This window comes from Gavia stellata, chromosome 3, assembly GCF_030936135.1.
Source record: "Gavia stellata isolate bGavSte3 chromosome 3, bGavSte3.hap2, whole genome shotgun sequence".
Lineage (NCBI taxonomy): Eukaryota > Metazoa > Chordata > Aves > Gaviiformes > Gaviidae > Gavia > Gavia stellata.
In genome coordinates this window covers 14,566,430-14,590,820 of record NC_082596.1, presented here as the reverse complement: position 1 = coordinate 14,590,820, position 24,391 = coordinate 14,566,430, and positions in this window count along the sequence as shown.

The window sequence follows — 24,391 nt, the reverse complement described above, 5'->3', positions numbered from 1 at the left end:
GTTAGGAGGAAGATCATTGTCATTATTATATAATTTTTATTACTATTTTGATAGGTGTTTGCATATTTTCGCCTCCTGTTCTGATCTCAGTCCATATCTGCCTCTGCTGTGTCAGCTTCCTGTCCTCAGGCATCCCATCTATTTAGCTGCAGCAAATAATCTCCTATATTACAACCCATTCGCACTCTTTCTTGAATACATACAGTTAAAACTTTCTACTACAGTTATCTCAAATATTGAACTTAATAATATATAAACCAAGCAAGGAAATTCTTGGAAATAGTTACATTATTGCAAATTCTAAGAATCAAAAATATCAGAGGTGAGATACGGTGAGTATACTTGGAAAGTATAGCATAAACTTAGAACCTGATTTCAGAATAATTGATACAATATGAACTTTTGTCTTTCTAAGACTATTTTCTGGAGTTCCATTTTCATTTTTTTTCTGATGTCAAAATGGCTACTTGGCATTAATTTTTCATGAAGTAATAGTCAAACGCATTAATGAGTGTGGGCCAGTGTTGTAGCTGCATCTTCTATTGGTTTATTAAAAATGCTATCAATGGGTTCTAAAATCTACTTGATCCTGACATGGACAGTTCACTGTTTTTTCTAGTTAAAGGATTCCCCCAATAATCCCTCCTTGCTACTGTTTTGGGAGGATGTAGAAGGTAAAGAGATGTCTCTTGAAAGAGCTGACAAAAATCGAGAAGCCATTGATGAGTTGAGGAGGAATGCTTGAAGAGAGGACGTTATTTACGTTTTCTTATTTGGTGTTTTTGTATGGATGTACAAGGCTTTTAGGAGCAAAGTTTCTGTTTTGGCAAGATGTCTTACCCTTGTCATGGAATCCATGAAAGCAGAAACAGTGAGCACGAGGTTTTATAGTTCAGAGTAAGTAATGCTGGGTAAGAGTATGCTGAGGGTTTTGAGGGAAATGTTGCTGGTTTTGGAACAAAAGCTATTGATGAGCTGTTGAAGCCTATTGAACCCAGAGCACTGAACTGTACTGTGAGTGCTGCTGACATGGACCCCGAACCTCACAAACTGGAATGAGAGGCCAAAAGATAAGAGCAAACCCTTCATCACCTCCAGCAACAAAGAAATACAGATCACAAGATCTGGAGCTAGCACAGGACCTCAGTAAACACCTGGCAACACTACACCAAAACCTGTTGCAGACTTGGCTGCATCCCTGAATTGTCTTGTTTGTGGGATTACCACAGAATAAATAAAAATATTAATTTTTAGGTTCTATGTGATCTGCTAAACATGAGAGCTTGGATTCTAGGAAAAACAGCATGACTCAGGAGACTAACGTTATTCTAAATAGCAGAAAATCTTAGAATGAAGGACCAGGCAGACTATTTTTCTGCCCTGGGGGCAATCATCTATAATACTGCAAAATCCCAGATCTGTATAGCTTTGGTAGAGTTTTACATTTATTTTGTGCAATGTGTAAGGTATCAGAAGAAGAAACTCAATTCACCTTAATTCACTTCTCTCCCTCCAGGACAAAGGATGCTTTGAAAATTAAATTCCGTTTGATTTCCATAGTGTGCTTTGACTAAAATGCTATGTGAAATCTATAAACCAGTGCAGGAATTCTACTTACAGAGCTGACAACATTTTGTTATTTCTTTCTGCAATAGTGCTTCGCTGGGCCTGCCTTATATCTAATGGGTGGTGGCACAGCTTTAAGAGTTCTGTTGGTTTTATTCCACCTTACGTCTTGCTGGCAAAGCCCTCAGTTTTCTGGGCTGCAGGGAGTCATTCCCTTTGTGTGCCCTTTTCATCCATCCCAAGTGTTTAGAGCTGTGTTCCAAATCCGTGGTCGTAATGGACATCCAGATTATGGAGCTGTTCCACAAGTATATATTTAGACCCAGTTCAGCAAAGGTCTAAGAATGTGTCTAAATCAAAATATGACAAGGCAGCACCATCCAGAGATACCTTAGCTGTCTTGGAACAAGCTAATGCCGTGCTGAAGCAGTACAGTCATGGTGGTACAATGGTCTCCTGGGGACATTTTAGCTCTGTTGGGGCCATGCATATTAGCCTTGGTACAGTGTTTTTGGAAATTTGGCACATTCCCTGCGCAGTCCCACTACTTTGTTCGGAGCTAGTCTAGGTAGCGCTATATAGCATTGTAGGTATGATTTCTGTGGATGTATTCCCCTTCCTATGCCCCAAAGCTAAATGCTGTATTATTGGGCTGAGTTGGGATATTACTGTCTGATTTTCAGCATTGCGGCTCAAAACATGGACCCATCTTACTGGGAAATGTGGTGCTGAAAACAGTCCCCATAGGACACAATCCTGCACCGTTGAAGTCAGCTGGGGTTTCACTATTGATTCCCATTGGGGAAAAATCAGGGATCCCAGCAGCTGCCACTGCAGCGTTACTGTAAGATAGTGGTAGGTAGCTGCAGGCAATGTGATTTGGAAGAACAAATTTGAGCAGACAGGGGGTTAGATCAATATCTAAAGGATGATTATCTTGGTCAGCACAGTATTTTCCATCGCCTAATCCAATCTAAACAATCTCTAAATATATCACAGACTGTGAAATTTCCATCCCTGTCCTGTCAGCCTGTTCATGTGAAGATGGATGACATGCCTGATGAAGTCAAAGGGCCTGATCCTGCTACTGCTGAAGTAGCTAATAAATCTCCCATTAACTTCAGAGAAGCCCTGAAAGAGTCACTTTGTCAAATTGCTCAATTAAACAGAGGTAGCAGATCCTTTCCAGGAGTAATGGGTTCACAGCAGTTGCACGTACACAGGCAAAGTGCAACCCAAAAGGAAAGGATCATCTCTGCAAGCTTTTGGAAATTAAAAAACAAGGCAAAAAGAAATGGAGATGATGTTCAGAATGGGAGGCTGCTATTTCAGGCAGCCCTTGACCAGGACAGGCCACACAGGGACTCAGTGAAAGCCACTTTTATTGTTATAATTTTTTGCAGAGGCCAGGTGCTCTCAGATGTGTGCAGATGAACTTGTGCTCCACTGCAACCCCTTGCCTACGGCCAGGTATGTGCTTGGAGGAGGGAGGCACTGCTGGACAGCAAAATCTTCATCTGGGATGACATGAAGTTAAAGAAATGAGAAAACTGGACAAAATTTGGCTTTCACATTGAGAAGTTTGCCTGGAATTCAGCTGGGCTTTCTGCAGAAAAGGTGGCCATCAGGACTGACAGCTCGGACAACCAGCTGGCCCCCAAAGTGGAGCAGCAGCCCAAGGAGGGTGCAGATTGGGGGCAGGTTTTGGGATGGTGTCCCCGGGTTGCCTGTAGCAGTCCACCCAGGCAACCTTATGGGCTGATCAAGAAAGGGGTGAAGTGGGTGTTTGCAGTCTTGTTACAGATCTAAGACCAGATAGGATTAATTGCTGTTGCAGTAACGAGCTTGTGGATAAGCTGACAGCAATGCTCGTTAAGTACTTCGCTGGTAAGAAATACCTCTCTTCACCCAGGTGGAACTCCCCAGCTGGCATTACAAGAAGCTTCCACTGTCACCATGAGAAGAATACGAAGAAAAAGAGTAGAAATTCACTCAGCAGATCTGCCCAGCAGGCTACAGGCTGGAACTGTAATTCCGACTCCAGCAGTCTTTGCTTTGCCCTCAATGCAATCATATACATATACATATGAGCCTCTTCCTGTTTACTGAAGTAAATAAATATTTTGCCAAACTGAAAAAAATAACAAAATCGATATGATAACGAGGTTAAAATTTCAGGTATAAATATAGCCATCTTTTAAAAAGATGCTTTGAACCTCTTTTGCATTGCTCACAGGAGTTCATTCTGACTGCCATTAAAACCCCAGTGCCTTAATTATATTAATAATTTAAATCTGTGCTTTAACTGCTGCATGTTATTTAAAACTTAAAAGAGCTACAAACAACTCTGGGTACCCGTATGGCTTCAACAGATGTTTTCCTTATCATTACAATACATTCTTTTTTATTTCTCACTTCCAAAATACTATCAAATACTGTCAAATTATACAAAATTTCAAAAAAAGAAAGTTGAGCTGAATAGTACTGGGCAAAATCAGTCATTATTCACCTTTTTGTGTGTATAGTCAAGTGACAAAGTTATGGATTTTGAAAATAATCATGTCAGCAGTGATGCCTGGAAGCTCACCTGGGTTATGGATTAACCATGCCATGGATGCGGACACACACAAATGCTTTTTTTCTGTGTGCAGTCAGCTTGGATCCAGGAGCACACAAACCGGCTGCACCTTTTCCAAGACAGCTCAGGGCTTGGATGCACTCTACCTGCTGGTGCTCAGTGTGGAGATGAAATCGGTACCTGCAGATGGATCCATGCTATACTCCTCAGGATTTTTTAGGCATAGCAATAACAATTCATTCTCTATAGCTATAGCATTTGTAAGTAAAGCACACCAGAGAGGTTGGCCAACTCATTAATTAAAATAGGAAAAAAAAATGCATTTGAAGAGAAATGCAAGATAATAGCTGCATCATTCCTTTGAAATTTACAGCACAGCGATTACTTGGGCCAGGTTCCGCATTCACGAATTCAGTAGCAAATTTGCCATTGGTTCATCACAAATAGGATGAAACCTGCTCAGGCTACTCTGAAATCCAAAGATAAGGCTAATGTCAAAGAAAATTCATTTAGTTCCAGTTACGATTTAGCAATAGATGAAACATTTTCCAACACTAATCATTCAGACAGGTATGGTTACAGGGTCGCTAACTCTCTTAGGCGTCCAGAGCTCAGCTATACCTATGCTGAGCTCAGCTTGCTCTTTGGGAAAAGTGGATGCATGTGGGGGCAAAACAGAAAGAGCAGCTTGAGGTTGGTAGTAGAGGGTTGATGGTGGCCCCATGACTTCTAAACAGGAGCATTTTCCTTTGCTCCTAGTCAGGAGGCTGAGGCAGTCCTGCCTGGGGACAATCAGGTTGCTAGATCAACTGACAACTGCCTGACCTGCTCTGGGCAAGACCAGCATCCTGGTTTGAAATGAACTGTTTTTATCTGGAAAATTGAAACTCACTTTTAAGAGAAGGAATTTTGATCTGTGCCATTGTTTAAGAATGGACTTGATGCACCGGCTGATGAGTTGGCTACTTAGCTACAGTTTACATTAATTTTACTTTGGTTTATCAAAAAGATCAAATTAAATTGTCCATATCTGCCACATGTTGGATTATGCTACATGCACGCTGTTATTTCTACAATGACAATTAGGTGATGTCATGTCTACTTTGTTGTTTGGGCATTCTTCCCCACATCTGGTATTTTGGGAAGAACTTAACATTCACTAAACCAGCAACAGATTACTCTAATCATCTAATCATCTAATTCTTCTTGTACAAATTAAGGCTCTGATCCTATGAAGATTTATTCATATGCTTGCTTTCACGTACAATGAGTTGTCCCATTGAACTTGCAAAATGAATAAAGTTATGCTTATGCATAAGTGCTAGAAGGATTCGTGCCTAAATAATGAAAGTGAACACTGACAGTATGTAATTATCCATAACCTTCAGCTATAAACACACCAGAATCCACCTCCAAAATAAATGTAGGAATTTGAATGAAATGGAGAAGTCTGTGAAAGTATTTTTACTTTGCCTCATTCACAGCAATTTTGCACTGTTAGTAATAACCAAACTGGTAATCTAAATTGCCTGCTGCTTGTGCTATATATGAACTCTGGCACATGATTTGGTTTCTGCATCCGTTTAGACACTTACTATTGCCAATAGATGTTAAAAGTGAAAGAGGGGTGGAAAGAAAAGTCTCTAAATAATTTCAGTGCACTTTGGAGACCCCAATTTATTGCTAACAGCCATCCATTACTTTAAGAAAATTAATAGACATGGTTCTCACCGTACACACTGCCTTCAGAATGACTCTAACATTGCCAGTGTAGATGTATTTTGTCACTTACATGTCCTTAGTCCTCAGGTTTTAAATCAATTAAGGTTTATTCAGAGTTGGCCAAAATGCAGAATTTCAAGTTGGCAGACAATAATAATTGCTGCTCAAAAATATCTAATAAACTGGAACTTTGAAAACAAAAATTGCTCACAGAGGCCCTGTGGTGTGAAAGAAAATGGCATTGCTGTTTCTTTCACCATTGCCAAGAGAGGAGTTGGTTGAATGCACAAGCTCCAGGGGTCTCCAGGTTGACTGTCCACCACATTCCCTGGGCTGGGTACAACACTCCCAGGCTCCTGTGATTTGAAGGCTGGCGTGGTAGGCTGTGAAGTTTTATAGATCAAGAATTGATTTTCTTCCCAGGAATGGACCAGGAGAGCTCGTGCAGCTACTTTCAGCTTTAGCATCCTGGTTCTGCGATCAGAATGTGGGAGCCTGGAGACCTGCAGCTGGAGCCAGGACCCCACGGCTCTCAGGCAGCTGGCTTCGCAGCACTGTCACCTTTCTCATCCAAGAGGCACCACTCAAGGGAGCCGTGCATGCGAGAGACTCCAACCTGCCGCTGTGAAGCCATGGCCATGAGAGCCCTGAGGTCTCCAAGGGCAAACACGCCCAGGTCTTGGCTCTGGAGAGCAGGGCTGGGAAGACCTAGGTGCCTGGGTCTCTCCAGCTTCTTGTAGAAGCATTAAGTCTTCATCATTACTCTCTGAAGCCAGGCAAGTTTATGTGGGAGAGATGCCTGTGGTCTACCAAGAGCTCAAGAAACTTGAGGTATTTCAGTTGAAGGATTTCAGTTCAAATTCCAAGTTTTCCAATGAACTTCATCAAAACTTTTGTGATGTGCTCTACGTAGGACATGTGATACAAGGCTAGCCTGGACTCAGAAAATATATTCTGAAAAAAATTTAATTTGATTTTTTTTAAAAAACTATATAAAATAAATATGAGTGAAGTGTTCTGTTTGTTTTTAGTTAGGAACTGGGGACAGATAACCAAACGTTCCCTGTTTAAGGAGAACGTGAACAAAGACAAAGCATTTCTAAACAATAAACAATATACAAATTGATGGTTAATGCAAATGTCTTGAAGACAGCTTTTCTAGAATGTATACTATGGAGTAAATAGTTCATTAGCATTCTAGAGATTAAAGATATTTAAAGATACTTTGGATTTCTGTAACTCACAGATTACTGAGACCAGAGAAAATGGGGAGCTGGAACACTTTTAAAATCCCCTTTACAAAAGACAGGTCTTTGTAAGTGCATCTTTAAAACATTTTAAGATCTCATCATTCAGGAAGTCCCCTGGGAGCAAGATGGAGTTGCAATTACCAACAAATGCTGCCAGAAGATTCCTTGGCCTGTTCATTAGCCCGTCAGTCTGCCCCAGAGCAAACAATGATGGTCCCTGGGACACCAGCAGACAACATTTACAACACCGCAGAAACTGTGTCTAGATGTAAAGGTTGTGGTTAAACAGTCTGTGCTGAAGCCGGATGAAGGAGAAAGGAAAGCAGCTCTAAAGCACCACCACGTCCCTGCTCTGTGGTGCAGCTCAGCACAGTTTCTCTCCTCAAGATCTAAGCTCTAGCTTTCCAAAGACTTTGAAGGTCTTTGTAAATTATCCTTGGTGTCCGGTAATGTAATGTAAATCTCTGTCTCTTGCAAACAGATCAAAGTTAGTACGGACTGTTGTGCCATGCCTCCCCAGCAGTCCTGTGTGATGAGGGTGGAAAAATAAAGGGGTTTTGTCTGCAGCATGGTTCTTGCAGATATAGCACAGCTCAATTCAGAAAACTACTGCATTTAATTAGTTTAAGTAACATGGATTTTCCCTTGGGTCCCCATCCTAGGCTGTGCAATAATCCCAGATCCCATGCCCTTTCCCATTTCTCTCACAGGCACAGAACAACCTTCATTTCTCCTTACCCTGGCAAGGGTTGAAGACTGACAGCATACTGATGATAAAAGAAATTACATGAATGACAGAAAAGACACGGAGTAGCAAGAGTGATCCTACCACGGGTGTCTAGGAACAGAGAGATGATATACAATGACTTAATTTAATTTTCTCTCCTGTTGAAGGGATGCAATAGGATAGGTATATGAGTTTTTCGTTTCAATATATATGTTAATTGCCACTCTACTTTCAGGAAAACATCACAGGAAGAAAATGCAGCCTTCCCTGAAGACCAGGGAAGATTGTCAAATGCTATTCTGAATTCCTGAGCTTCATGGTTTGAAGTTTTGAATTTTTACTCTGATTTCCTTTCCATATTGTAAAAATGAAGATGATTTCATTATTTTTGAGTGATTTTGGGGACTTCACAAGTACTGGTATGAGCCTTTAGTAATGTAAGAACTAGTATGAACCTTTATCAGGAGAGGGGAAAAAATCAAATATGGTCGGATTTGTCTCCGTCCCCTTTGTATAAAATGTCAGTATGCCCTAACACCTCAGATATTAAAGAATGATACTAATTCCATTTTGTTTTAAAATTCTATACTGATTTGCTTTATTTTGTATAATATTTGGAAAAACTCTGAATTTCATTTTTTTTTCTTCCCATAAAGATCCTGGGGGCAATTTGTTATTCTTTTAACCTTAATGGAACTTTTGTACTTGGAAAATGTTTTGTGGCTACATGTTCCTTCATGCTCCCACTTCAAGGTGAAATGTTTGTTTCATGTTTTCCACAAAGTACATGCCTCAAGATTTTGTAGATACCACAATTCTGAAATTCTAAATGACATATTCATTGAAACTTTAAGGATATCAGTCTTGTGCTTTCATTCTGGATTATTTCTAATTCTAGTGAAGGATTCTGTGTGGATTACAGATTTCTTTTGCCTTGTTGACTGGATCTTTCCAGCTATGTCTACAACATATTGAACTATTGATATAATCCACATGGGACATTGCATGAGGCAGCAATCCTGCAGCTAGGATAGTAGGCAGTCATGTAATTAAAGATTGCACCATGATGTATCAGCACCAGGAGGCCAATTTAATATGACAAGGGCAATTTGAAATCTGGCACTTTTTTGGTTTAGGACTTGCCTTTACAAATTTTAAATTAATTAATCTTATTTGATAAATACTATTTTTTTTTTTTAGGGAATAGTCAGAGGTTACTTTTCTAGACTAAATGAATTATTACATCTTTTGAAAAAAAAAAGAGCTCAAATTTAGGTCATCACTTTTCCTAAATTATTTCTTTAGCTTAGTATTTGCCCTTCATACCTACTGGTGTGGAAAGTAGGATTTGATAGACTGGGCAATTTTATTTGGCAGAGGGAAAATTCTGTTGTTTTCATTTGCTCTGCTGGGAAAAGAGCACTTTCAGATGTTTCTGAGTCACACAGCTACCCCAAATATTGTTAAAATAAGTATTATATGATCTGTACCTATTAAGTGAAGCAATAGTTTAAAGAAGCTTTTTGCTGTATTCAGCATAAGCTGAAGCTACCTGAAAACTACTGTTCATCTCCAATACAGTAAATATCCATATTAGATAAATATCCCCATTCTTAGTTTTTCCAGCACTCTGGCTGTGACCTGTGCCATACTCTTGCTTGCTGACAGCTTATATTGGGTCAGGACAGTTTCTGGATGGCTGAGGGGAGGGCTTTCAGCACAGCAGAGCTTTCTAAAGCAAGGTTATCTGAACAGGTACTGAAGCTTAATGGCAGTTTCACAATGTTGAGTAAAATAAGGAAATTATCATTTATTTATGCTGTCTTTGTCTGGGCTTTCTAAGCATTACTTGTCTTTGAATTTTTGAACCGAGGTAAAACTAACCAGAACAGATGTATTTATGCTTTCCCTCTTGGGCATTTGATAAGAAGAAGCGTGAGGGCTGGCACATTTTTCAAGCTTAGGTCTCTGTGGTTTTGGGCTCACACCAGGCTAATCAACCCACAGAGCCTCTGAGACGGCAGGTGCTGCGCGATGGGCCAGCTCGGAGCACAGATGAAGCAGATGTGTGCTCCTCCCTAATCACTCATAACTTATGTGGACCTAATTTATCTAAGTAATCCTTGATTATCTGAGTAATCTTGGATTTGCTCTTTCCTTAATCTGCCACCAGATCGGGTGCAGCGGTTGACTATGGGTTTGCTGTCTGGTGACAGCCAGCTGTTCTAGTCAAGCCATAGAGATATTAACTGTATCTTGACATCTTCTGTTCCTGGCTTTCCTTTTTTACTGAGAGTGGCAAGACCATGTCCATGACCTTCCTCTGACTATCTAATAGATATATTAAATGTTTTCTTGTTACTTCTTACATTACTTGCTAATCGCATCTGTGTTGATTTTCACGTCTTTGTATGCTTCCGCTTTGCTTTAATTCTTGTCCTTAGCTGTTTGAGCTATGTTTTCCTGTCTGGTTCCTCTTTATATTTCAGGTTATTGAAGACCTCTGATTCAGCTGGGTGCCTCTTTTGTTTCCTCTGCTTTTTCTGCCTTATTTTTTGCCTCGGGATACTTTATTCCAATGCTTCTAATTGTCTTTATTTTTATTTTTAAATGGAATTGCTAGTTTGCCCAATCCCTTTGCTTTACATATATTTCTATGGGATGTTAACTTCCAGCTCCCTGAATTTATTCTACTTAGCTTTCTTGAAGGCTCTTATTCTGTATTTCTTCTTTGTTACAAGAAGACCCCCTAACCCTCCCTAGTCACTCTAAACCCCTGCCTGCCACTTCCATGATTTCCCTGCTGGTGAAAAGCTGACCCAGAAAAGCCTGTCTTCCAGATGTGTTTTCTAAAATTTACCCACAACACCTGCTGGGAAGTCTGGGTGAGATTCCTCAAACCCAATAGAGATGTACGTGAGTAAATGAATGTAAGCACAGGCCTGAGATCCCTGTCTGATTTTCTTTATGGACAGTATCGAACAGCAATCTATAGTAAGCAGTAATAGTAATTTTTTTTTGAGTGTCATTCATCTCATCCTAATTTGGTATCTGAATCAATGAACAATGCCTTTTAGTGCCCATTTCTTGCCACTGAGTACAAGGAGAGCCTTGGGTTCCTAGTTCATGTACAGACTTCAGTGCTGCATGTCTCCCATGTCCCACCTTCTGCCATCTTCTGCAGCCCCTTAGTGGCAGATGCCTGGGGAAAGTGTCCCATTAACACCCAGCTTTGTGTTTTGCATGGCTCTGTTAGCTGTAGAGAAAGAAAAAACTTCATCCACCCGGTGCCAGGTTTGGTGGACAAAAATGCGCAGAGGTCAGCTTAGCTCCCTATGTGTTAGTTCAGTGGTTGCAGCCCATTTCTTATGGGTAAGATGTTGGTCACAGAGGTCTCCCTGACGTTTTCATAGCCATGTTGCAATATAAAACGGCAGGGAGAACAAAGCATGGGGGTTACCTGCAGTTATCACCTTCTCACCAGGTAGAGAAAGTTAAGACCTCACCAGACTAGTTATGGTATACTACTCTGATTTCTTCATTTACATCTGATTCATTTCAATGGCTGCTTAAGATACTGGTTGTCTTGTGTTCAACAGGTTCTCTGAGCTTACACAAGCCACATTCAAGGGAAGTGAGAGCCAAAAGCCATTACAGCATTTATCCCAAGGCTGTTGTCAGTGTTGGAACAAGTCCCAGTTGAATGTAATTTCTTCTTAGCACAAGGATTCACATCTTGGGAACAAACCCAAATGCTGTCAGACCGTAAGACAATTGACTTTTCTGGTTACAATGTAATTAATGCTATTTAAATCTCAGAAAAGAAAGCAAAGAAACCACAAAAGGTTCGAATTTAGGACTACCCACGTTTCTTTTACTGCCTATCTCAAGGGAAGTGAATCCATTAGAAATACGGTTCTAAATGCCAAAAACAATAAAAATGCAGACTTTAAGGTTTAGCCAAATTGTGGTCAAAGTTACTTCTCTGTGGATCACGCTCACTCATTAATTTTAAGGCTGGACATTCTCCAAACTCTGTGGTTGCTTTGCAACAAGGGGTAAGATCCCAGTGATTAGATGCCTTACATTTCACTATTTTTTCTAATATAATCAGTTGGATGAAAATTAGGATTTCAGAATTCTGTTGCTTTCTGAAGGAAGAGCAAAGGAGTAATGTTTTTTTGAAAATTGAAAATGGAAAATGCACACAAACATTCAAAATAGAGCAAAGCAGTTTACATTATATAAATCAATACAGCTCAATGGTTTGGATCACATGTATGTGATGTGGTTTTCTAGGATTTTCATTTTAATAGGTAGAAAAGTGCTGCGGTCACATGCTTTCAACATAGTTAAATTCATAGGAAATCACTTCCTTTCAATACGGATTGTCAGGAAAAGATGATTCTTTTGGAGAACGTAGGAGAAGAAGCACATGAAAGACTTGCACTTTCGTATAAAACATTGTGAAGTGCCCTGTTCTTCAGAGGCATTTGCATAAAGAAATCAGTAAACAAACCAGCAGAACAGTGTGCTTCCAGAGCAAAAATAATCCTTGATGAAAGACCATCCACGAAATTAGACTCTTATAAACTGAAAAACATAAGGAAGGCTTGTAGTTGAAAAAATTTTTTTTTTTAAATACTGATCCAGTAGAAGCATTTTATATTTTAAATTTCAAAAGAATACAGTGAATAGAATATAGATCTCTCTGCTGAGAAGCATAGTATTTTTATGGCAAACTTGTTTTACAGATTATTTTAGGATGTGCTTTTTTTTGGAAAGAACAAAATTATATTAGGCCTATGTTTAAAAGCCTGAGATACCTTACTTGGGATTTTTTCTGTAATACTCCTTGACTTCTCCTTGCAATATTTGTATTGTATGACAAAATGGACTTTCAGGACATCTAAACATATGCAGTTATGTTGAAATATTACAATCTAAAGCTAAAACTTCTTAAAGAAGATTAAGGTTTTGCTCAGAAAATGCAGGGAGTATCTTCATAACTAACCACCTCCTTATACTCCTAAGCTCTTGTACCCTTAAACACTTAACATCTGCTGATGGCCACTACAGTAGAAAGGACACTAGATGAAATAGGTCTTGATCTGACCACTGTGGATTTCTGCACAAAAGACCTCTTGGCCCTGCTGAGGTCAATGTTAAATTCCCACACGAAGCAGGTGAACTCTCAGGTAATCCTGGGATGATTTTCGGGGTGTCTGTCCATTCAAGATACGATACAAGCTGAAAACTACTGGCACCACAAGCAAGCAGCAGCATAACCCGTCTTGCTCTTGGACAAATGTAGGGTTGCCCTCTCCTCTCACATTTGAAAGAAAATTCAGATGCGTCTCCTTTCCTTGCAAAATCACCTGTGAGCTCACTCCACAGGTTGGTGTAAGTGCCCCAGATGCCACTGGGCTAAAACTGATACAACTCCACTACCAACCTCTCCTGACCCCATACCTGCCTGGGCTGTCCCCACCTTCCCTCGTCCTTGGTCCGGTGCCTGGTCAGCAGCTCCACAACATTTCCATGTTGCAGATGATAGTCCGTAGCTGTGCCACTGCCTCCAACGGAGGTTAGCCCAGATACCTTTCTCATGCACCCCATCCCTTCTGTTGCTGTAAAAATGACATTAACTCAAACGGCGTGAGTTAAATTTGGATTCTCATGCTCAGCTTTGAACAGCCAGACTTTAGTCAGTTTAAGGAAGACCTTTTATATTACTTTACTGTATCTCTGGTGGTATTATTTCCTTTGCCTTTTTTTTAGCCCCACAGCTGTTTAAAAACTGAAAAAAATGTCATAACTATCATTACACATCAAATAATATGCAAAGTATCCTCCAAAAAGCTGTGCAAATAATTCTGTATATGTGTCAAATGCTTGATTGCTTCTTAGGAACTGTTACAGCCTCTGAAATAATGGCTGGATATTTTTAAATCTTTTATTCACTTGATAGTCTATGAAATATTTTTTATGTAAATCGACTGTATTGAGTTATTTTACTGTCAATATAGACTATAAAATACATTAAAATTAAATTGAACTAAATTATTTTGGGCATAAAAATAGGTAGTGGGCTTTAATTTCCAGAGGGAGGCATTATAGACCCCAACTGGATCCTGGCAATGTATTGACGGTTGTTGAAGTTATAGGACCATATGCAAATCCCTATAAGGCTAGGCTACAGGTGCTTTGACTAATTTTTTATTTCCATTTTCCAGGTGGGTGAACCACAGGGCTTTTATGAAAAAGGAAAGTCTTAAACAGCTAATTAGACCAAGGCTTTCTAAAGAAACCAATCCTTTAGCTAAACCATTTAGGAAAGATTTGCTCACTAAGGTTTCAAGTGCTGCAGGTTTTGAGTTCCCCTCTTGCAGGAGCTCCCTTGCAGATATACACATGAATATCCAGCTTTACAGCACTTTAGAAAAGACAGCCAAACCCAGAAATGCTTAGGATGACCAACGTTTTCTGAAAGGCTTCGCTGGAAGTTGTCATCCCAAATGGTAGGTAGCAGTAGTCCATAATGCTGGGGCAAGAAGCACTCACAGTGATTTCCATCAGTGTGCAGCATGGGCTGTAGGGAATATGTAGGGGTCCAAAAGCCTGCATGGGAATGTATTGCCCCAGATGTGCTCAAAGCACTGATTTAAGTTTCAGTCCTGCAAAGCTTGTTCATGTGCTTAATTTTAAACATACAAGTAAATTCTATTGATGTCAATATACAGAGCATCTGTTTAAACACCGTAAAACTGATATCAGCCTTTTTTTTGGTTTTGTTTTTAAGTTTGTATATCTCTATAACTGAGCATTGTAAGACCCAGTTGACACTGAGTCATTTTTTCCAGCACTTATTCTTATTTTGTTAGTTGGAACAGTATGACTAGAGGATGGAAAGTTGAACATCTCTGTACTCAAGCTGGATGATTTATGAGCGATGTGTGGGGTAAGATTTTAGAGAAATATAAATTATACCTGTTCATCATGTTGACTTCTTTTAATGTTTTCCACATGTTACTATGACAACATTCATGGGATATATATTTTAATTTCTGTTGCACAGAGGAAGTGTGTCAGGTCTGCACATTTCACTTGATTTTATGGCTGAGTGCTGTGTCTAATGTAGGTTGTAAATCTTCTTGGAAAAATATATAAGAGGGTTTTCATCACAGTGGCTCTCCTGGCAATTCTGAAGTTTTTAATAACCATAATTTAAATTTAAAAAGAACTTTTACACCCCTTGTGATGTGGAGACTTCTAAAGTGGGGGCAGCAAATGCTGTACAGAAAAGCAGAAGCTTCATGGTAACAATTGCTGAATGAGTTGCACAGTTAAACACATTGTTAAAACCCTTACATCAATAAACCTTGGAAAAATATCTGTGGCCAATATTTAATTTCCTGTTTTCCTTATAGAGGGTACACGATAGTTTTTAAACTTCCAGCTTTTTTTTTTCCTGGCAGAAAAAGTGGCTTAGAAAGTTTTTTATAGTCCTTTAAAAACGTTTTCCCTGGGACCTGAAGGGTTTTCATGACAGTGACATTTTTCTTTAAAAAAATAGATGTAAAAACTAGATGGAACTTTCTGAATTGGTTTAGACAGTCTCAGTTTCTGCATCGTAAGCTGTTGTTCTACATGGCAATTAGTTTGCATATGCATCTGAAACCAATGCCAAGAAAAGTGACAGTGAGTTGTGCTGATAAGTTGTTGAATGGAATTATTCAGCCAAAACCCATTAATCACAGGGAACATTCTCCCTATGATACTTCAGTGTGTAGTTAAACAAGACTCCACTTATTTATTTACTTTTCAGTGTAATTTTTTTAATCAGAGTGGGAACATTAACTGCAGCGATTCCCCCCAAAAGTAAAATCTCCTCCAAATCACGAAGTTAGAACTAAAACATAATTACCCATAAAGAGTGAAGAGTTTTAGTAATTTCCTGTCATTTCCCACCAAATTAAAGTTTTGCCTTGCAATACTGCTATACAAAAACACGGGTCCCATCCCACGTACGGTAAGTGGAGCACCCTATATGAAGGCTCCATTCTCAATTCTTTTCCTGTTCTAGCACACTTATGTTCATAAAGAAAAGGAGAAAATCCACATCCCATTAGTCATCTTCTTCCAGGCTACTTTTTGATATCACTCTCATCTTGTCTTTGTAGCTGGTGTAGCTTTTGTGTGTGGACACCTAATAAGTCAGTGGAATATCAGCTTGTTTAGGACAAATGACTGCAGCTGTTTATTTATATTCACATACACTATTGACTACATTGGTATAATGGTATACTTGTCTTTCTAAGCACCTAGCCTGTGTTCATTGCCTGCAGCCCATGCTGGGTTTTAGTTCTGGGCATACCATTGCAGCTTAGTTCTGTTCTCCTATAACTTTATTACTTCTTGTAAAATTGTGGCATTTTTAAAAAGCATGGCTCTAGGGCAATTTACACCCTAGAAACACCTGACAAATGTAGTTAGTAAAGGGTTTTCTGAAACCCCCAAAATAGTCCTCACCTGACCTTCTACTGGTGGGAAGTACCACCGCTTGAAGATTAGCTAATGCTTCATCACTGCGCCAGAAACAGCCCTGAGGGCCACCTGGGGGGGAATGAGGGCATGAGTGACCTCCCACACGCTACCCACCGCTGCTTTGGGAACGGCTGTCGGCAGGATAACAAGTTCGGAGTCCAGCTAACTCACTGCCCAGCTGTGGCAGAGCTTTTATAAAAGACTGTGCCTTTATTGTGAGTCCTGACAGTGCAGACGTGCTGCTAGGCTTTCATCCCAGGCTCTGCGACCTGCCTGGGATCTCCTGTTTGACATGGACTGTTAGGAAACTCCCTTCCTGGAGCCCACCAGAGTATGAGCAGAGATCTGTGACCTCCTTTCCTCACCAGGCCAGCTGCTGGGACATACTTTCTTTGCCTTCTGCAGCAACAATGTGGTAGTATAAATAGTTCCATGGCTTTCTTTTCATTTTATGCCTGGCCTGTTTGGATTGCTGCAGATGTTTCAAATTCATCCTGCGCTTTGACTGAGATTTTTTTTCCTCATTTGGAAAGTTATACAAGCTTCTTTTTGCAGAAGAGGCTTGCTTCATTTGGTAACACCAGAAAAACTGACAGAACAGGAGGGAAAAAAAGCTTTGCCCAGAGCTTCACAATTTCTTCATAAGAATATAGATGCTAATTTTCCATGTGATTTTCAGTCTGGCCATACCAGGCTCACATAAAGGGCCAGAATATGTACAGCCCTTTCATCCAGCAGACCTAGACCCAAATTTCAAGTGTATGACAAAGCACAAAGGGCAGATTTATGTGGGGAAACTTGAGTCTATTCTGCTAATCCTGTCTGTAAAGAACTTTTATTAGACATCAGCTGGAAAGCAAACAAAATTTTGACAGGGTCAAGTTTCACCACCTGGGCAACACTGGTGGTAAGTTTGTATATATTCTACTGGAGATGCTGCAAAAAACAATGGTGCTTTTTACTGTGTTAAATGGTGTGGGAAGAAAAGAAGTGAAATGAATAAACATACTGATGTGTATTATCTCTGAAGAATATGCTGAAAATTATAAAGAAGTATAGTATAACATACATTTCTGTTTTTTCCAAGCGATCATGCCAACATATGATAACATTGCTAAGCATTTCTCAGATGGACTTAGTGCATATCACACAGCTTAGGTTTGGCAGAGGAATAGGAACAGGGAGAAGTAAACTTCAGTCAGCTTGTTATGTTGTCCATAGTGGAAAGAGAATTTCCAAAGCATGTAAGGGATTTATGTATATCAATCCACTGGAAGTCTGTTGTTAAAAATCCCCCGTCCCCCCTTTATCATGGGGGTACAAGGAGACACTTAGAAACTTTCGGTGTTGGTATTTCAAAAGGTTTATGTACCTTTACAGCAAAGTGATAGGAAAACAAAGGCACAGTTTTAGCAAAGATAATTGCTTTGATGAGGAGCCAGGTATTAGTGTAGGCCTTTGGCAGCAATCTTAGATAGCTTGTTTAGCTGTCATACTTAGCAATGCAGCCACACCAGGCTGACCTCTCCTGATCCTGCAGCCCCAGCAGCCCTAGCTGTCTCTGGTACTTGGGTAGGAAGCCAGACCATGCTTCAGCTCCAAGAAACTGAAAAAGCACTATATGCATTTGTTTCTGACACTGGAGCTTGGCTAAAAAGTGGGAAAATGAGAAGGATCTGATTCTGGGATCAAGAACAAGTGGATTAGGCATTGTACAGAAAGACAAAAAAATACAAAATAGAAAGATGATCCCTCACTGGACAGTTCCTCGGCTTTGTAGGCAGTGTACAGATAACAGTGGGAGATGATAGGTAAGTACCTCACAGAGACTGAAAGAAAATAGGAAATAATGAACTGACTGCAGTGAAATACTCTGTCACAACCCCACCACTGCTGGCTTGTGACCAGGTATGCAGTTGTAAATGAAAAATGGCACAAAAGTCTGAAGACTGAGTCTGTGACAAAGGATTGGCATCTTACCAAAGTGCCATGCAAGATGCAAAATGTACTTAACATTTTTTAAAATCACTTCATGACTAAAAACATTTTAAAAGCGCATAGGAAATTTATATGCCTCTCAAGGACGCATTTGACAGTAGTGGTTTTAGGCTTGGTGCTATAATGATTCAGCTGCACGAGTGAAGCAAATTGATTTGTAATGTGATAGAGTCACCAGAGCCATCAACGCATTTACACCACATGACTTTTCCCCAGCCGATAACGCTGTAGTTTATGGCGGATTTTGGCTGAACTCAAAGTAGAAAAGAAGACAAAGGTTGGAAAGCAAATGGAAAAGAGTCCAACATAATGAAAGCACATCTGCATCCAAGTTTGGAAGTTGAGCAGAAGTATGGGGAGGATAAAAAAGGCCACATATATCTTGACAGTCTTGGTAAATTTGAGAGGTATGTTCCAGGGGTCTAGGCGTGACTCCTGGTTGAAGGAAGCTTAGCATTAAGATCCGCGTAGGAGTGGCCAAACATGCTTTCATCTTTTTTTCTGCTAATGTTTGTTGGCATAACAAACATCTCCCTGAATTGTATCTGTCCTGCTTTCAGAGCAGAATTGCCCAGTGCCAGCTAGGCGCCTATGTTGCTGCCACAACTAGGAAAGTTAATTGTCTGAAGAAGTCTCAGTAGACAGCCCAGTTGGTGGGCAGATATCTAAACTGACCAACAGAGAGGAGACAGGTTGTCCGTCTGTCCCCTGGATTATGAATTAGGTGTATGTATGAGACTGTCATTGGTAGGTCCAATGCATTTCCTGCACTTTGAGGTCTAAATGGTGGTGTTGGATATAGATGAATGAAAAGGACCTGGGGGTGTTGATCGACAAACGGCTGAAGATGAGCCAGCAGTGTGCCCAGGTGGCCAAGAAGGCCAACGGCATCCTGGCCTGTATCAGAAACAGTGTGGCCAGCAGGAGTAGGGAGGTGATTGTACCTTTGTACTTGGCACCGGTGAGGCCACACCTCAAATCCTGTGTTCAGTTTTGGGCCCCTCACTACAAGAAGGACATTGAGATGCTGGAGCATGTCCAACAAAGGGCAATGAAACTGGTGAAGGGTCTGGAGCACAAGCCTTATGAGGAGCGGTTGAGAGAGCTGGGGTTGTTCAGTCTGGAGAAGAGGAGGCTGAGCGGAGACCTTACCGCTCTCTACAACTACCTGAAAGGAGGTTGTAGTGAGGTGGGTGTTCGTCTCTTTTCCCAGGTGACAAATGATAGGACAAGAGGAAATGGCCTCAAGTTGCACGAGGGGAGGTTTAGATTGGGTATTAGGAAAAACTTCTTCACTGAAAGGGTTGTCAGACATTGGACCAGGCTGCCCAGGGAGGTGGTTGAGTCACCATCCCTGGAGCTATTTAAAAGACGTGTGGATGAGGCGCTTAGGGACATGGTTTAGTGGTGGACTAGGCAGTGTTAGGTTTACGGTTGGACTTGATGATCTTAAAGGTCCTTTCCAACCTAAATGATTCTATGATTCTATGACTCACTGTTTTAAAATGCTGGGTTGTGCCTGACACTGATACGCTGACCTAGTAGTTAGACTATACACGCCAAAGCAGGAAGACTTGTCTTCTATTCTTTGTTTAGCCTTAAGAAGTTTGCATATGCAGATACCATCTAAGTTCAAATGAGCATCTTAGATATTCATAGTCTTGCTGAAGTGAGACTGAAATGCTGCCAACAGCATGAGATTCATGTGGCCAAAGAGACACATTAGTTACAGTCCTTGCTCTGCCGACTGTTTTGTGCACTTAGCATTAAAAACAAAGTAGAAGCTACTAAATAAAATTTCTAAAGTAAGTATTTTGGGAAAGCTTGAGACCAAGCTTACCTCAGAGTCCCCATTCCTGGGCTCATAGATTTGTGTTCACCTGCAAAAGAAATGAGAAGTGCTCTATCATCGTCATCTTCTTTATCATTTGGTAAATAGGGTTGTTCTAGAGTTTTATGTAGTGGTCAGAGATCCTAATACCTTATGGACATCATTCTTTCCATATGGGAGTAAGTCTTTCACTGTGTGGATGTGCATACCAGCGCCTCCTTTTAAGAAAACTGCTAAAATACACTGAGATTTGAATCATAATGAAATATAAATTCATCCTATTGAATTATTGCATGCTCAGGTCTTCTTTTTTGTTGAGGAACTCTTGACGGCAGGATGATTTTGCAATGTTTCTACTAAACCTGGTTAATACTGCTCAGGTGATAATATTAAATGTCTGTCATGTCTGATGGTGCTGGTACTGCCAATGAGAAGTCATTAATCAGCAGTTTGTGAGATGATCTTAGTTTAGCTCATTCCTATGCTATAATTCTTAAATTATACTGAGACACCGTGGTGACAGATACTTTCGAAACTGCTATGAAAGTTTTATTTAATGTGGTTGAAACTTTGAGAAAATGAGAAATTTATTCTTCTGTCCTGTACAGAACAGAATTTTGTTGACACTGTGTATTAAAATTGCTCAAATAACTGCAAAGAAATATTACTACAAGTCATAATTTCTATTCAAAGGTATCCTGTTGCCTGTCCAAAACAGTGAAGCAGAAATGTAACTGTGAATGTCAACTAAATCAGATATGACATGTATTACTGTCTAGGCAAGTGAATTGGGCAGCTGTGATACAGAGAATTGATAGGTCCTGCCTCGGGCAGAGGGGAAATGTTGACACACCTGGATAGTCACATTTTATCAAGGAGTCAAACCTGCAGTTTCATGCTCTGGTAGAAAGTGGCGTTTCTCATCTTGAAAATATTTGATTCTTCAAAAGGCTTGGACCTGGGCTAGGGCTACATTACATCTGAGATTTAGTATGTGCTTCTTTATATTCAATATCCTTGAAAAAGATAGCCTACTGGGTGTTCAAAGATATTTTTTGACTTTTGTATCGACAAAAGCAAACATAGTAAAGTAAGTAATATGACTGTTATTATAAAGTGCCAACACTTTCGAAACTCGATCCCACTAAATATCTCCATCTCTGTCCCTGGTGGCTATCAATAGTGAAGATGTAATTGCATATTGTCATACAGTAAAGATATGATTATCAACAGACAGTTTATCCAGTCTTTGGCTTAATTTGATGCAGATGAAAAGACATAAATTGGCTTTGCGCAGAGTCAGGTGTGGTCTGCAGGACGTATGTACTCAGGTGCAGTGCCATGAAATGCAGGTGATCTGTCCAGTAATACTTTATATCCTGGCACAAAGCCAGAGCAGAAAAAGCCCACAAGGGAACGCCTTCAAGAGACTTCCAGATGGTTCTGTACAGGCAGCTTGGGCCCAGCTTGATTTATTTGCTTTGGCTAAGTGTGGATGTAGCATTCAACTGAACTAGAAAGCCAGTCAAAAGCCTGGAGCACTGGGGAGCACAGTATAGCAACAAATGTGACTCTGCAATATGATTCTCAGTGCATGCTTTTGTAACTGCTATATTCTCAGTTACTCCATGACGGGCATCATAGATCCCTTTATGTATAACATAGAGATAAGTACATATGGAAACATGTCAAGTGCATAACGAAATATCTTCTTACTTCCTACTCCTGGTGATGTATTAAGTATTGTCTGGCATTGTTTCTGTGTATCAAATTCAAGGTTGTGATCACTTCTTTTTTTCTTTCTATTGCATTTGTTCTCCTGTATTTCATCACATGGTTTTATTTATATTTTGTCAAGGGTATCCAGAAACCCCTGCTCCAAGGTGATGTTAAGTTAAAAGAAATAACTAAGATTTTTCAACTTCAGAAATAAGCTCTTGATACATTGTGCCTGAAATTCAAGATCGCCTGTGGCACAGTAGCTGGGGAAGTACGAGCCCACATCTGGGCTGTTGGCATGAGTGTGGTTCTACAGCTTTGAAATAGCCAGTTGACACTGACATTGGAGAGGCAGTACGGAGAGCCACTGACTGACACCTTGCTTCAGGAGCATGAGGCTGTTGACACCCAGATGTGGACACTGCTCTTCAGTGTCCACTGAGAGCATTTTGTAAGTAGAAAACTGTTATTTCAGTTTCTCTGAGTTTGCAATGAATAGGAGTAGTTAACATCTACCAGAAAACCTGTCAAATTCTCAGGTCATGCTTTGCCAGAACAAGATTTGGGCAGTATTCCTCCATGGTTTCCATTGTTCTTGATCCTTTGTATCTAACACTAAGCAAAGAAGAGCCGTTAGGATCGAAGTGCAGCCTGGAAAGCAGATTCCACTGCGATGAGGCAGAATTAAAGCAGCCGGTCCAAAGATTTAGCCAGTGATAGGAAGGCTTCAGTGATGAGACTGTAGCTGCATGATCGAACATGCCCTTATCAATTCAGGGTGACATCAGCTTCAGCGGGATTTTGCTGGTCCTAGGTGGAAAGTGCTCGGCCTCAAGAAACACTTTCCCATAAAATATTTTCTCAGTTAAGTGATGGACTCAGAAGTAGATTTGAAAGGGATATTCTCTTTCTATGATATGAGATATGCCATTGTTTCACAAAATGAAATTAATGAGCCAAATGTCCGAGTCTGTTTCCTTGGGTGCAACCAGGCCCCAACAATCACCTCGGTTAGAGCAAACGCCCTCGCAAAATTACCAGAGGGACCACTTCAGAAAAGTGTATTCAGTGTGACTGGTAAAATATTTCATGCTACTTCTCATTGCAACACTATATTCCTCAGAATGGTTTCAATTATATATAGTGAGTCAGGGCTTGTCTATGGGGAGAATGAAGCTGGCTTCAGACTTCTGAATTTTACAAGGACAGGGGGCTGGGCCTCAGTCACTCCTGCCAGGGGGAGCGTGAGTGTCTAATAGCTGTTGCTGTTCCTGCTGCTGTTGGGTGGATGACAGCAATGACGGCAGTGCCTCTGGAGTACCATCTCCTTCTGCCTGCAAAAACAGCCACCATTCTATACAGCCCACCTCTCACTGGGTGGTAGTAGCAAGCCTGGCTTTGTAGGGCTACTCTTGTCCTTGTCTGGCCAAACCTAATGACTGATGGCTCTAGGTGTATGTAGAATGAGTGTCGATGAGAAAGCTAGGGGGGAAATCAAATCTCTGAGTTTAAAGATAATCAGCAGTCTATCTGCTCTCCAAAAGTACACTTGGAAAAAGAGGCTTGCATGGGAAATGGATTAAAATACCCATGCATTGATAATGCCTAATCCCATCTACTTAGCGTAGTACCCAGCGTGCTAGGTCGTGCCGTACTGTATAGCAAACTAGCTGGTTCAGTGCACAAACCTGAATGAAAAAATGGGGTCACAGTCACACACTGAGTTTAATGTATCTCCTTGCAAAAAGTGTTATGAGACCATTAATGTTCATAGGTGGTCAGGACAGTGGTTTCCAGATGACAGAACTTCCATCACATCTGGATGAGATCTGACTGCACTTTGAGGAAAGAGATTTGCTTGCTACTCTCCATCCTGTGCAATACCAAATATTCTTCTTGATCGTTGAAAGCAACAGGACCTCTGGTATTAAGGATTTTTCCAGGCTTGACTCTGAAATAACTGACAACAAGCGCTTCAGAACATGAGGTTTTATTGTATGTTTCCAGACAGAAGAAGAGAAAAGGGTTTGACTGTTCAGAACCAGGAGTTCTGAAAAATGTTGCAGTCCATCGTAATGGCTTTATCAAACTTACATACATACTATCCCATAGACTACGTAATGTTTAAAAATATCCTGTCACTTATAAAGTCTTGAAACCCAACATTGTTCCATTTTCAGGCCTATTAAGAATTACAAGCCAATATGGCCAATGCATTAATTCACTATGAGGCTTTGCTACCATAATGCATCTTTATCAGGCCCAGAAGTGGAAAGCCAGCATGACATTTAATGGCATACAGAGACATAAAATCTGGAAACTGCTGCAACTTCTCACAAGCCAAGTAGAATAAAACATTAATCAAAAAGGTCATAAAGTGCAAATGATAAATGGTTATGCAAGAAAGCAAACCACATGCATCACTACTACTTCCTTCACACTTCTATTCCTCT